Source organism: Daphnia magna, linkage group LG9 (genome assembly GCF_020631705.1).
Source record: "Daphnia magna isolate NIES linkage group LG9, ASM2063170v1.1, whole genome shotgun sequence".
Lineage (NCBI taxonomy): Eukaryota > Metazoa > Arthropoda > Branchiopoda > Diplostraca > Daphniidae > Daphnia > Daphnia magna.
In genome coordinates, this window is record NC_059190.1 from 8,959,863 (window position 1) to 8,971,395 (window position 11,533).

Genomic DNA, 11,533 nt, shown 5'->3' on the forward strand with positions numbered 1-11,533 from the left:
TCGAAATTTTTTCCTTGAAAATAAACTAGGACTTACTGTTCCCGCTTTGTTATATTTCCCGCCGGGAAAAAAGGTGGGAAAATCGGAAAAATTTTTCAGTCTTCATAAAAAATTCCTACAGAGAAACAAATTTTGATTTTAAAAATCGTTCTTTCATATGCATGACTTCTTTCGTATGATGTAAATTTAAAAAATAAAATTGAGAATGGTCAAGAGCATCCAATAACATATTCTTTTAGACAATACACAAAAGCTGAAACAAAATATTGTAGGACTGAAAAAGAGTTGTTAGCGGTAATTGATGCAATTTAACATTTCCGTTACTTTCTTTTGGATAAACCTTTTGAAATTATTAGTGATCATCGCCCTTTACAATGGAGGAAAAATCAGAAAAATTATTATGGTAGATAAGAAATACGGGCTATACTATTAGCTACTACAAATTAAGAATTAAAGTATAGGCCCGGACGTATTCATCATAATGCTTATTGTTTATCGCGATTAAAATTTACTAGTATTAAGCCAGAGTCGAGAAATATTAAATAAATTTGCGAAAAATAATTAGAAGACGAAGTTTGTGTAGCCATTAGAAATTATTTAGAGAAAGGAAAACTTGATGAACAATATAACCAATCTAAACCAGATTGGGGAAAAAAATTGGATATTTTGAAATTTTCGAAGGTACACTTTATAGACCAGAATTGCCTCCAAAAAATAATAAGCGAAATGAAATAAATCACCAATTATTCTTGTCCTTATCTCTTCGTCCTTATCTTTCTAGTGCTAAAATAATTACATGACGCACCGATGGATGGACATTAAGCTTTTTTTTTAAATTTCTTTGAAATTTTAAAACGATAATTATTGGCCAACAATGTCAGGCGATATTAAATAATATTTCCAGGCTTGCAAATTTGTTTTATTTTATTCCTAGAAATGTTTATGTGACTTCCAAGAAACTTTTGTCAATTTTCCTACCCAACAACAAATTTTTACATTGAGGGCAGAGTTCATGAGAAAATATTTTCCATGCATTAAAAAAAATCTTGCGTTAAATGGCATGGTACAAAAAATCAATTTTTCTCTACAATATTATTTATTATGTCCGCTATCTAACGACTCTAATTTTATAATATTTAACCTAATATTTTAGTAGAAATTTTTTTAATGTGACGTAGTGCCATAAGGACACGGAAAAAATGTAAATAATGTTTTTAGGAATTAGTCATCTTAGCTTTCATTTCATATAAAAACATACCAAAAAATATGAAGAGTTTTGGTACATTTTAACGAGTCAGTAAAGCATCAACATATTGACACCAATTGTAACCTTTTTACTTGTAAACCTGCTGTGAATTTTTTTTTAAAGAGGAGAAATACAGGCACTTTTCTGGTTAGTTTATTGAAACGTTGAAACTGACACTAAACACGTCTTCTTGTATAAGGGGATTGTTCGAACAACTGGCCTTTGCCAATATCGGGCATCATGAAGCCTCTGTTTCACAGCACCCCTTGCTGCCTACAATAAATTACAATTTTATTTAAAAAAAATAACAGGTCTTCCAACAGGCATCCTAAATCTTTACGTTTCTCCGTCAGGTGGCCGTTGGAAATCAACAACATATATACCTGCTATTCTTCTAAGCCACTCGGGCGACTTAGCCCAACCAATTGGTTTCTATGTTAAAGAAGGAATTGTTGCTGGTGGCTTCAAGAACAGAATCAAGTGTGCAGCTCAGCAAAAGTGTCTAGTGAAGCAATACATAAGAAATTTAAGTATACTCATACCGTGCCTTGTTATCAGAGTAAAATTAAAAAAACAAATTCTTGTCTGCAGTATCCTCAGTACTACAGACAAAACTCGAGTCTCTAAAATGTTATGGCTGCTTTTGAAAGGCGCCAGAAGCAGGAGACACTTGAAAAGTCTTGTTTACCACCAATTACAGCAATCGAATGTACAAAAAGAACTAAAATACAGGCTGAAAATGGAATCGACTCCATGAAGTAATAAATGCTGCTGTTATGAGGTCCACAACAGGATCACGGAAGTGCTCTATCTGTAGGCTATTTTTCTGTACTTACAAGGAGAATCATTTTTAAATTGATACCTGTATGCTTAAATTGAGGTATCAAGGGGAAATCTCACAAACAGAAAAAGAGATGGACTCCTTTTTTTACACAAAAAGAGAAACGAGTAAATAGTTAACATTTTTTGCTGTCGCTGCGAGAATTGTAAGACGTCACCATTAATCAAGGAAAAATCACACTACTAGGGGAAGAAATTAAGGGCCTGGAAGTGGTTTTGCAAAATTCCACAAATCAATGTAAAAAGCATTAAGCTTTTCGCATACTGATGATGATGTGATCGATGGTTTTTGTGATAATGAAAACTATTGGGTTTAATTAAAATAAACTGCTTTTGATGTTTCAAAGATTCGTTTCTTGTGTTCCGTTTGTTCTTGTGTTATCGTTTGTGTTATTAGGTATGTTCTATAACTATCAATTAATCACGAATTTTCTTTATTAAAAATAATGGAGGGTGCGCACGGTTTGCATATAATTACGATTAGATGAAGCACGCACATTAATTCTATTTCATCACTTTATACTGAAGTGAGAAAATCTGGTTAGTTAAGATTCAATATGAATGTAATGATCGATAACGATACAAGAACATAAGCAGAGTTGAAACGAACGTGCTTTGAGATTGAGCGTATTTCGAGCTACGCTTATAAGATCATGAGCTATAAGCTTGAGCACGCTCAGATTTCAAAACCGTGACAGAGTCATAGAACCCTAGCTGCTCCACTATGAGAGAAACAATTTCTCTCAGTTTCTGGATCTAACCATTTTGACTTTTGAAAGGGATGCACCGTTGAAAAGAAACTGTTAAAAGAATCCAATTTGCAAAAAGTTCTTGTTCCGCAACATTTGCGCTATTATACAGTGTCGTAGAATCCACAAAGCTACATGGATTAAGGAAACTGGAATTACCTATTTCATTGTAATCCTTTGAAAAATGGAAAGAGATCATTCCTAATTTAAAGAAAAGAATTTGTTTGTGCACTCGTCATTTCGATGAATCGGATATAATAGCGGGATCACAAATGGGAAGTGTGTTTTTTTTAATGAATATTTACGATAGCAGTTGAAAAACGTGTGTATCCCAAACAATTAGAGTAGTGATTATCCTCAACAAACAAGAATAAGTAAACGAAAAGGCATATTTTTCGGGATATTACTCCAAATAGAACTGGACAAAGTAACTCAACATCCGTAAAAAAAAACTGTTTTGTGGAATGGAACACACCAATAATTTTTATTTATTTTGTTTTCCTTTCGTATTACAAAATGTATTTGTACGTTATCTAGTTTTAAACAGAGACCCTTACCAACCTGTTGGTATTTGTCCTGCTAGAAAATACGAGATCTTAGCTCCTATTTCATTGGATTAGGAATTTGTTGGACAGCTAAACAATACCATTGTGGACAAGGAATTTGCTTCACTTACCAGTGACAAAGCAGTTTCCCCATATACTTCTCCACTAGACAAAGGTAGGGGAGAGTGGGGGCAATTGATACACTTTTTGGTTTTTTGTATTTCTTGAAAAAAAAACTAAAACATTTGATATAAAAATTATATAGAATTGTAGCCTATTATCTCAGCTACTAAATGATATTTTTTTTTATGAGAAAAGATTAATTTTAATAGTAGTAAATTGTAAAAAACTGAGGTCGCTTCGAGTGTTTCAATTGCCATGGTAGCAGGGCAATTGAAACGGTGTGTCGACGCAATTGCAACGTGGGTTTTCCCATAAGGAAGCTTCTTCATACCCACATAAAATGAAAATCACGATATCTCAGCAGCCACAACTGCTAGTGTGATCAAATTTTACCATTAGGTACAATGCGATTTACAGATTTTTAAAATATACTTAAAGTAGATCGTAATTTAGTTTAAAATATTTAAATAATTAAATTTAAAAAAACCATTAAGATACATGCTTTTTTAAATAAATCCCAAACAGCGAATACAAGTATTATAGTTGTGTTAACATGATGATTTACATTTTTTAAAATGAATTACGTCAAATACTTGCAAAAAAAATGCAACCACTCGCAGACAGGGAATATAAACAAAGTGTTTCAATTGCCCTGCAATAGGGTCATCGTTATATTTAATTATTTAAAATTATTTAAGAGTGCAGGGGAAAATTAAATGACATTAAATTGTAGAAAAATGAATTGCAAATCATCTGAAACTAATTTTATTACTAAAATGTAGCGTTTTAGGGGTTAAAACAAAAAAATTGAAAACGCAAATTTAACAGAGGGAGAACAGTTTTTTCGAGATATCTTAAAAAGTTTTGAATAAAAAAACGCGTAAATTTTTCTAAACTTGTAAACCCCCTCATTCTATTAACCCTAATTTTTTCAAGAAAATTTCTCTTATAAGGCGAGAGAAACAATTTTTGTTTCAATTGCCCTGTGTCTCAATTGCCCCCACTCTCCTCTACGTCTTATTCATATCTGCATTTATTACTCTCATCTGTAAAACTGAATGGGGTTTTTTTAATTTGAACAGGCTTGTAGAAATATTTGCTGCTATTTGTCCTACTGGAAATGCTGAAGTCCCAGATCCTATGCAATTGAATCTGGAATTTGTTGGACAACTAAATGGTACCCAAACCTGCGTCGATTGAGTTCTGATCGAGATCGATTGCGATCGATCGATCATTTTTTCTGATCGTGAACGATCGATCGATCAACGATCTCAGTCAAGATCGAGATCAAAATGTTACTGATTTATTCGATCAATTTTCGCACGCCATCTATGAGTCACAAATAGTACTTCTTCTACTTTGCTTTGCAGAAGCCATACATCATGCTTACTATTCTTAATCAATCACAGTAATTTCAATCCCTTTCGCGCAGTAGCTTTCAATCATTTTTTGACAATTCTTTGAGAATGGCTGAATGCTGAAGCCATCTCTTCATGAAGTAATGAGGAAAGTAAAATCAATCGTTAAGTAAATGTACTTAATATTTGTGAAAGAAGTTAAAAATACCGAACACATTTTTTGTAGTATGAACATTGATGTGGAATCAAGACAAACACCCAATTCTGAGGAAAATTTTCAATCTCCAGGCAGAAAGAAGCCATATATTGTTTTTGTGTCGCAAAATTCTTCCAAAAGATCAGTTCAAATAAAAAAAGAGACAGTATACAAATGTTTGCTCGAGTGTTCCTCAACAAAAACCATCAGTATTCCATTCTTCATTGAATAATACACGAATACATATCTCTGCTAGTTTACACTAATAACTAATCGGGATGCTTTCTAAAGAGGCTAATGTTTCCGTGATCAATTGAACGATCGATCGATCAAAATTTGGGGCTGATAGAGATGGTGATCATCAATCACGTTTTCCTGATTGAACGGCAGGTCTGATGGTACCATTGGGGAAAAGGAATTTGATGGATAACTAAATGTTACCATTGGGTTTAGGAATTGGCTGTAATGACCAGTGACAATTCAATTCTCCCATAGACTTCTCCATTAGAAGAAGGTACCCGTTAGTCATATCCAAATTTATTACTTTCTCATCATAAATTCCATGTTCAGTAGGACTCAGTATAAAAAATGAAGAACCAGCAACGTTATAGGGATATCCATATCCATATGTGGGATATCCCTTGAACGTAATTTTATCCTGAATTGGACGTCCTGTTCTAACCGGACCAGTAATGGATATCCCAAAACCATCCCAAAACCACGTATTTGAATTGAAACGCGTTGGGACGAAGGAACGGCTGTATGATATCCATGGGACTTTATGTTCTACTAGGGAGTAATCAAATAAAAAAAAATGGTACCCACTATGGTCAAAGAGAAGACCAAGATGCTACTATTGTGAAAACCTTAAAAATCTGCTTTTTTTGAAATATTTCTTTCCTTTTAAACGGAAGATCAATATTCCACCGAGACCAATGTGCCTCATTTTCTACATTTGAAGACATTTTGACCTTAATCGAATGGTTTGTTTATAAAAAACCATGTGAAAGTTTTCAATTGCTGTTTTTTTCAAAATTCGACAGGAAAAAGAAAAGTATGTGCTGTAAAATAAGAAACTGGTAACTGGAAATAAAAAATTGCTACCCAGTCTCCTAATGGTGGAACTGTTAATGCGAGCTGGAATGCAACTAGAATTAAACTACCACCAGAATACTTGAAATTGTTGGGTGACAAACAGAATGGGAAACGCGGTATAGTGAAGTGCTTCATATACAACAAGGTAAAGACCAAGTACAATGCGAAATTTGAGATCGATCTTTCTGCAGTTACAGATAACTCGGGATGCAATACCAAAAGGCACATCAGAGTAAATTCGTTTCTATCTTATTCATATATATTTATTTTCGTTTTACGGTGCCTGTGAAAGTCTGTTTAGTACTGCTGGGCTGAATTTTGTACAATATGGGATGTAGGATAGATTGAGGAATTTTTTACAGAACGGCAAATTTTCAAGAAACTGGAAGACTAGTACTTCTAAAAATAAGTAAATTTACTTTTAATGAAAAGTTAAACAAGTTAAAGATTTAACTCTTAAGCCTTAAATAACTGAGAGCCACAAATGTGGTGTATTCAAATACGTTTTCTAAAGAAATACTTGAAAAAGTTTCTAAGTTCAAACGGTTCTAGAGATAGTTTTAATGAGCGGTGAGCGGCTAAATTCTTACACATTCATTTTAGGTTAGGTTAAACGGATATTGGGTAATCCACTCCTCCCAGTAATACACGAAATTAAAATAATTATTATCAGGGAAACTATAAGCCTAATATAACAAATTTTACAAAAATGAATATCTCTTCGTGAGGGCTACCCATTTATGTAAGAGTCATGACAAAATATTCATAAAGGAATAATTTTGAAAAAGAATTGAATTCTTTTTTACTTGCAGTCTATTGGGTTGAGCTGGCGCACCACCTGCAAACAATATTTTTTCTGAATTTATTTTTTGTGAATATTTTGAAATGCTAATTAATCAACAAAAAATCAATATATTTTAATTTTGTTAAAGGCGTTTTTCTATTAGAATCCCGAAATTGATTTTTGCGCGTTTTTTTTTATCACCTAACAGTACATTAGCGCCCCTATAGACTGAAGGTAAGATTGTTGCTCTCGAAGTGTGTAGGAGTAAACTACAAGGAAATAAGAAATGGTTCCAAATAAAATCATTTTTTAATAAATAAATAAATAATACTATTAAATAAAAAACATCGCATTTTTGGGGGGGGCGTTGGGGTTACTTCTACAAAAAGTCAAGTCCCACATAACAATTTAATGCAGTAACTCATCTTAAAGCCGTCTAACTAGGACGTGCAGTACTGTACCGCCAAAGGACGTTATAAGGACGCGCTTCAGCCACGGTCCTTTTTAAAAATAAATCACGTCCCTAAGAAGACGTCTTATTTCGATCCATTTCTTTAAAACCCACGTTTTCACAATTTACAGTGTAGCGTTGGGGTTCAACTTTGTAAGCATTACCTACACCACATCAAATAAAAATCTAGAATTGTTTTTATCAATACGTAGTGATTGGTTAAGAAGAAGAACCTCAGTCTATGATGCGGGAGTCCAATGATCGAAAATCATAACAGTTATGTTTCTCTTCTGGTATTTTGGTCAAAATGCGCAAAGTGTAGATTTATTTAATGCAAAATTTTATTCAAAAATTCATTTCTAATTATGGAAGCCAAAATGATTTCACTATGTATATTTACTATATATATCAGTCTAAAAATACCCATAATATGAATAAATGTTGTGTATATAGTAGACTGTCATGCGGGAGACCCGTGTTCGAATCCGATGGCAGAATAATGTCTCTAGAGTTTTTTTTTAGAGCAAAAAGTCGTCCCAGTGAACGCCAAAAAACAGCTTTGGTGACCATAAAATTCCGTGTATTAGAGCAGTTTTTGCTGGTCATCAACACCTGCTAAAATACCTTTCATAATCATATAGGGAAAACTGCGCCGTTACCAAACTTATACACTTAAATAATTAATAAATAAATTCCCTATTCAAAAGGGTCAGACAAGAAATTTCAAAAAATTCAAATCTTCACAATTTTTTTAATTTTGTTTAAAAAAAATGTATTTTTTTTTTCACAGAACCATTTTCAATCAAGTTTACCAACGGAAGCTTCATTTGTTGTCATTGTAACAACTCCAAAGTACTCAGTTACCAGCTCATTCCTAAAATGAATACCTTAGTAATGTGTCCATCAAAAGTAAACAGTATAGCAAACACAAACAATTCTATTTCTAACGCCTTCGATAAAAATAAAAAGTTCCAACAAAGCCAAGCAATGACGTTATTTAGTAACGTCGTGAATTACGTAGACCGTGATCACTCCGGTTGCTTTGATGACTGGCTTTCACATCTAGAATCAGTACTAGTTTTAGGTAATTTTGAAGAGTCACGAAAAGTTATCTTACTACGCTCCAAATTGTATGATGAAGCGGCTGATGAGTTTGATAACTTTAAACTTGAAAACCAAATTAATCTCCAAATTTACGACAAAGTAAAGGAGCATTTATTTAAACTTTTACACTCTACAGAGACCAGGTCTAAACAAGCTGGTAAATTTCCTAATATGCAACGGGAAACCGAAGAGAATATGAAACGTTATGCGAACCGTATACGCAAGGGCTTCCACTTAGCGTTTCCTATAAAATCCACGATTGATAAGGCAACAGCTTTTTCCAGAGAACAAATCATGATGGACAGGTTTCTGGAATGGTTGTCCTTCGACGTCCAACCAGACTAAAGTATAAAGAATTCGAAACTTTTGAAAAACTCATAGAATGACGGCCATGGCAGTAGAAGAAGCCCAAGTTAGATCCAGACTAAATGCTTTTCAGGCCAAATACGTCGAAAATGCTAAGGCAATTATCCACCAGAAGAAACGCGAGTTTTTCACGCCACTCACCACAGTCAAAACCTTCAATCATTAAAACAGACGATTTATATTTTTGTGATTTTCACAATGATTGGGGCTATCACTCAATACGCAATTGTAAAGTAAGGCAGAGTCAAGCTAATGGTAAATGTTTTCGTTGTAAAGAAATTGGACACCGAGCAAACTTTTGACCCAGATAAAAAAATTGAAACCCAGTCCTCCAGAGGGTTATGAAGGAAATGAAAAAAAAACTCAATTCATTTGAAGAAAGGGGAAACTAAAAACTATCTCAAAATTCCCGACATCATATAAATATTTTAGCGGTAAAATCTACAGTTCCTAGGATAACAATAAAAATAGGAAATTCTGTTGTAAATGCGCTGTTTTACTCTGGAGCCGAGAGATATTAGTAGCACATTTTTTCACAAGCTTAAGAAGGAAAGGAATTATTTAATTTCACTAAATAGGTAGATGTTGTAAAGGTTTCCAAACTGTGTATTTGCCAATAGACAACTCTGATTATGATGTTACAATTGAGTCTTTTTATACTGAACATTGAAGGTTAAGATGGGAGGGGTTTATAGTTACTTCACTTAACAGTTAGCCTAAAGGAAGGTTGCGTACGTGGCGACCTTCCTACTGGCTGAGGCGCTGTTGCTAGGTGGGGTTGCAGCTGCCTATTACATTCCCCCCCCCCTCATCGGCAAGGTCAAAGCTGTCTTCCTTCTATGTCGTTCGTTTTTCTTCTTCTTCTCCGGAATGTAGTATAACTGCAGTTAGATTGAAACCTGTTTTTATTTTATCTGTCACCAGTTGACCCATTTCTTTCCTTCACCGTTTTCTTTCTAAATTGTCTTATGTATATAGTTTGAGACACGAAATACAAAATACATTCCCTTTTCCCGTTATTCATTGCCATTGGCTATACAGAGTGTTAGCTAAGAAATCATTGTCTACGTTCCTTTTTTAATCGGAATGCTACTAGTCAGGGAGCCCTTGTCGAAGTAAACGCAAACCATTTAAGAGAAGGTTTGACACTTGGGTTTGGTTAAGGGGGGTGGTAGGAACATTAGATGATGCGTCTGATGACTGACATCGGTTGCTTTCACCCGGTATTCACTCCCGAAGTCAGCGGGATTTTTCAAAAAACGCAAACTTTTTAAGATGAAAAACTTCTTCTTGATAAAATGAAGAAAAATTCGCTTATTCTAACGGCATATTGTAACGATCCGCCGACCAAATTAAAATTCAAACGGTAAAATTTAACGCGTTGCTTTTATTGCCCTGTTTTGACCCCAAATTTGTTGCCCCGAATGACCCACTTTCTACTTTTATTACTCTAACGGTAAAGTAAGCCTTCTTCCGCCGTCCTTATATTTTTGAACACGCCTGATCTCGTTTGACTTTAAATTCGACTCTCTGTGTTACCGTATAAAAGACGGACAAACTTCACCAGCAGTCAGTCGAGTCACCAGTCGACCAGCGAGGCAGTCAGTGAGTCAGTCTTCTCCCGATTCCTCCCTCCGTCTGTTACCTTTTCCCTTTAGTTTTTGCTGCTGGAATGTAATTGGTGTCAAATCTAAATAAAAATCATCACCCCAATTGTTTCAATATCGAGAGACGTTGTAATCGGTTGCTTTCAATACAACAGACGCGATCAAAATTTATACTTTTTGTGAAATTTCACATTTTATTTAAGAAATATGATTTTATTCCTAAAAATAGTTCGAACTTTACTTATAATTATAGTATAACGACAGACGTCGATATGTGTTGCTTTACATATTGTCACACGAGTTGTACTTTTAACTAATAACAATAAGGGATGACCATACCAAACTCGGAGAGCGTCTGAAGACTCCAGGGAACTACCAAGGGAACTCCTCCTACGGAGCCCAGCTCCGGGAGCTCACCCGATGGAGACTCATCTAACGCAGAATCAGGGCAGCGTTTTATACCGTCGCGCGAATTACTCCCCTTCCGGACTGCATATCTGCGTATCTTTCTTGGAGCGGACTTCTCCCGATAATTTCTTCACCACGATCGCAGCTTTGTCCAAGGAGCGGATGACTCATCTCTGCGAAGAGATAACCAATCTCCCTTTTCACCCGCGACAGGTCCCCCTTCTTCAAGACAGGCGACCCGACTGTACTAATCTTCTGCGATCCACGAAGGTTGATGAGACTAAAAATCAGCTTGCGTCCTCTTAGCAAATAAGGGACTTTTACTCCTTCGTTTTTCTTTCTTCCGGTTGCACTTACTTGTTTAAATGTTTCTTGTATTTCCCGGATAGTCTTAAGGATTTTCCTTTTTTTTTTTTTTTTTTTTTTTTCTTTAAACCGCCTGCCTTCGGCCACGGAAGAGGCGCTGCAATCGCATATCTTCCGGCCGTTTGAGACTTACCATCCACTCGTTCGGGAGCCTTGTACACTTGAACCAGCTCCTGGCGGCGTCATCAAAATACTTTTCAAAATTATAATTTTTTTTTTTTCCAATATCACCCCATCTGTTGTGGGTATAATGTTATTCAAAGCGCTCCATCCATTGGTGCGCATCTTCTTCTGA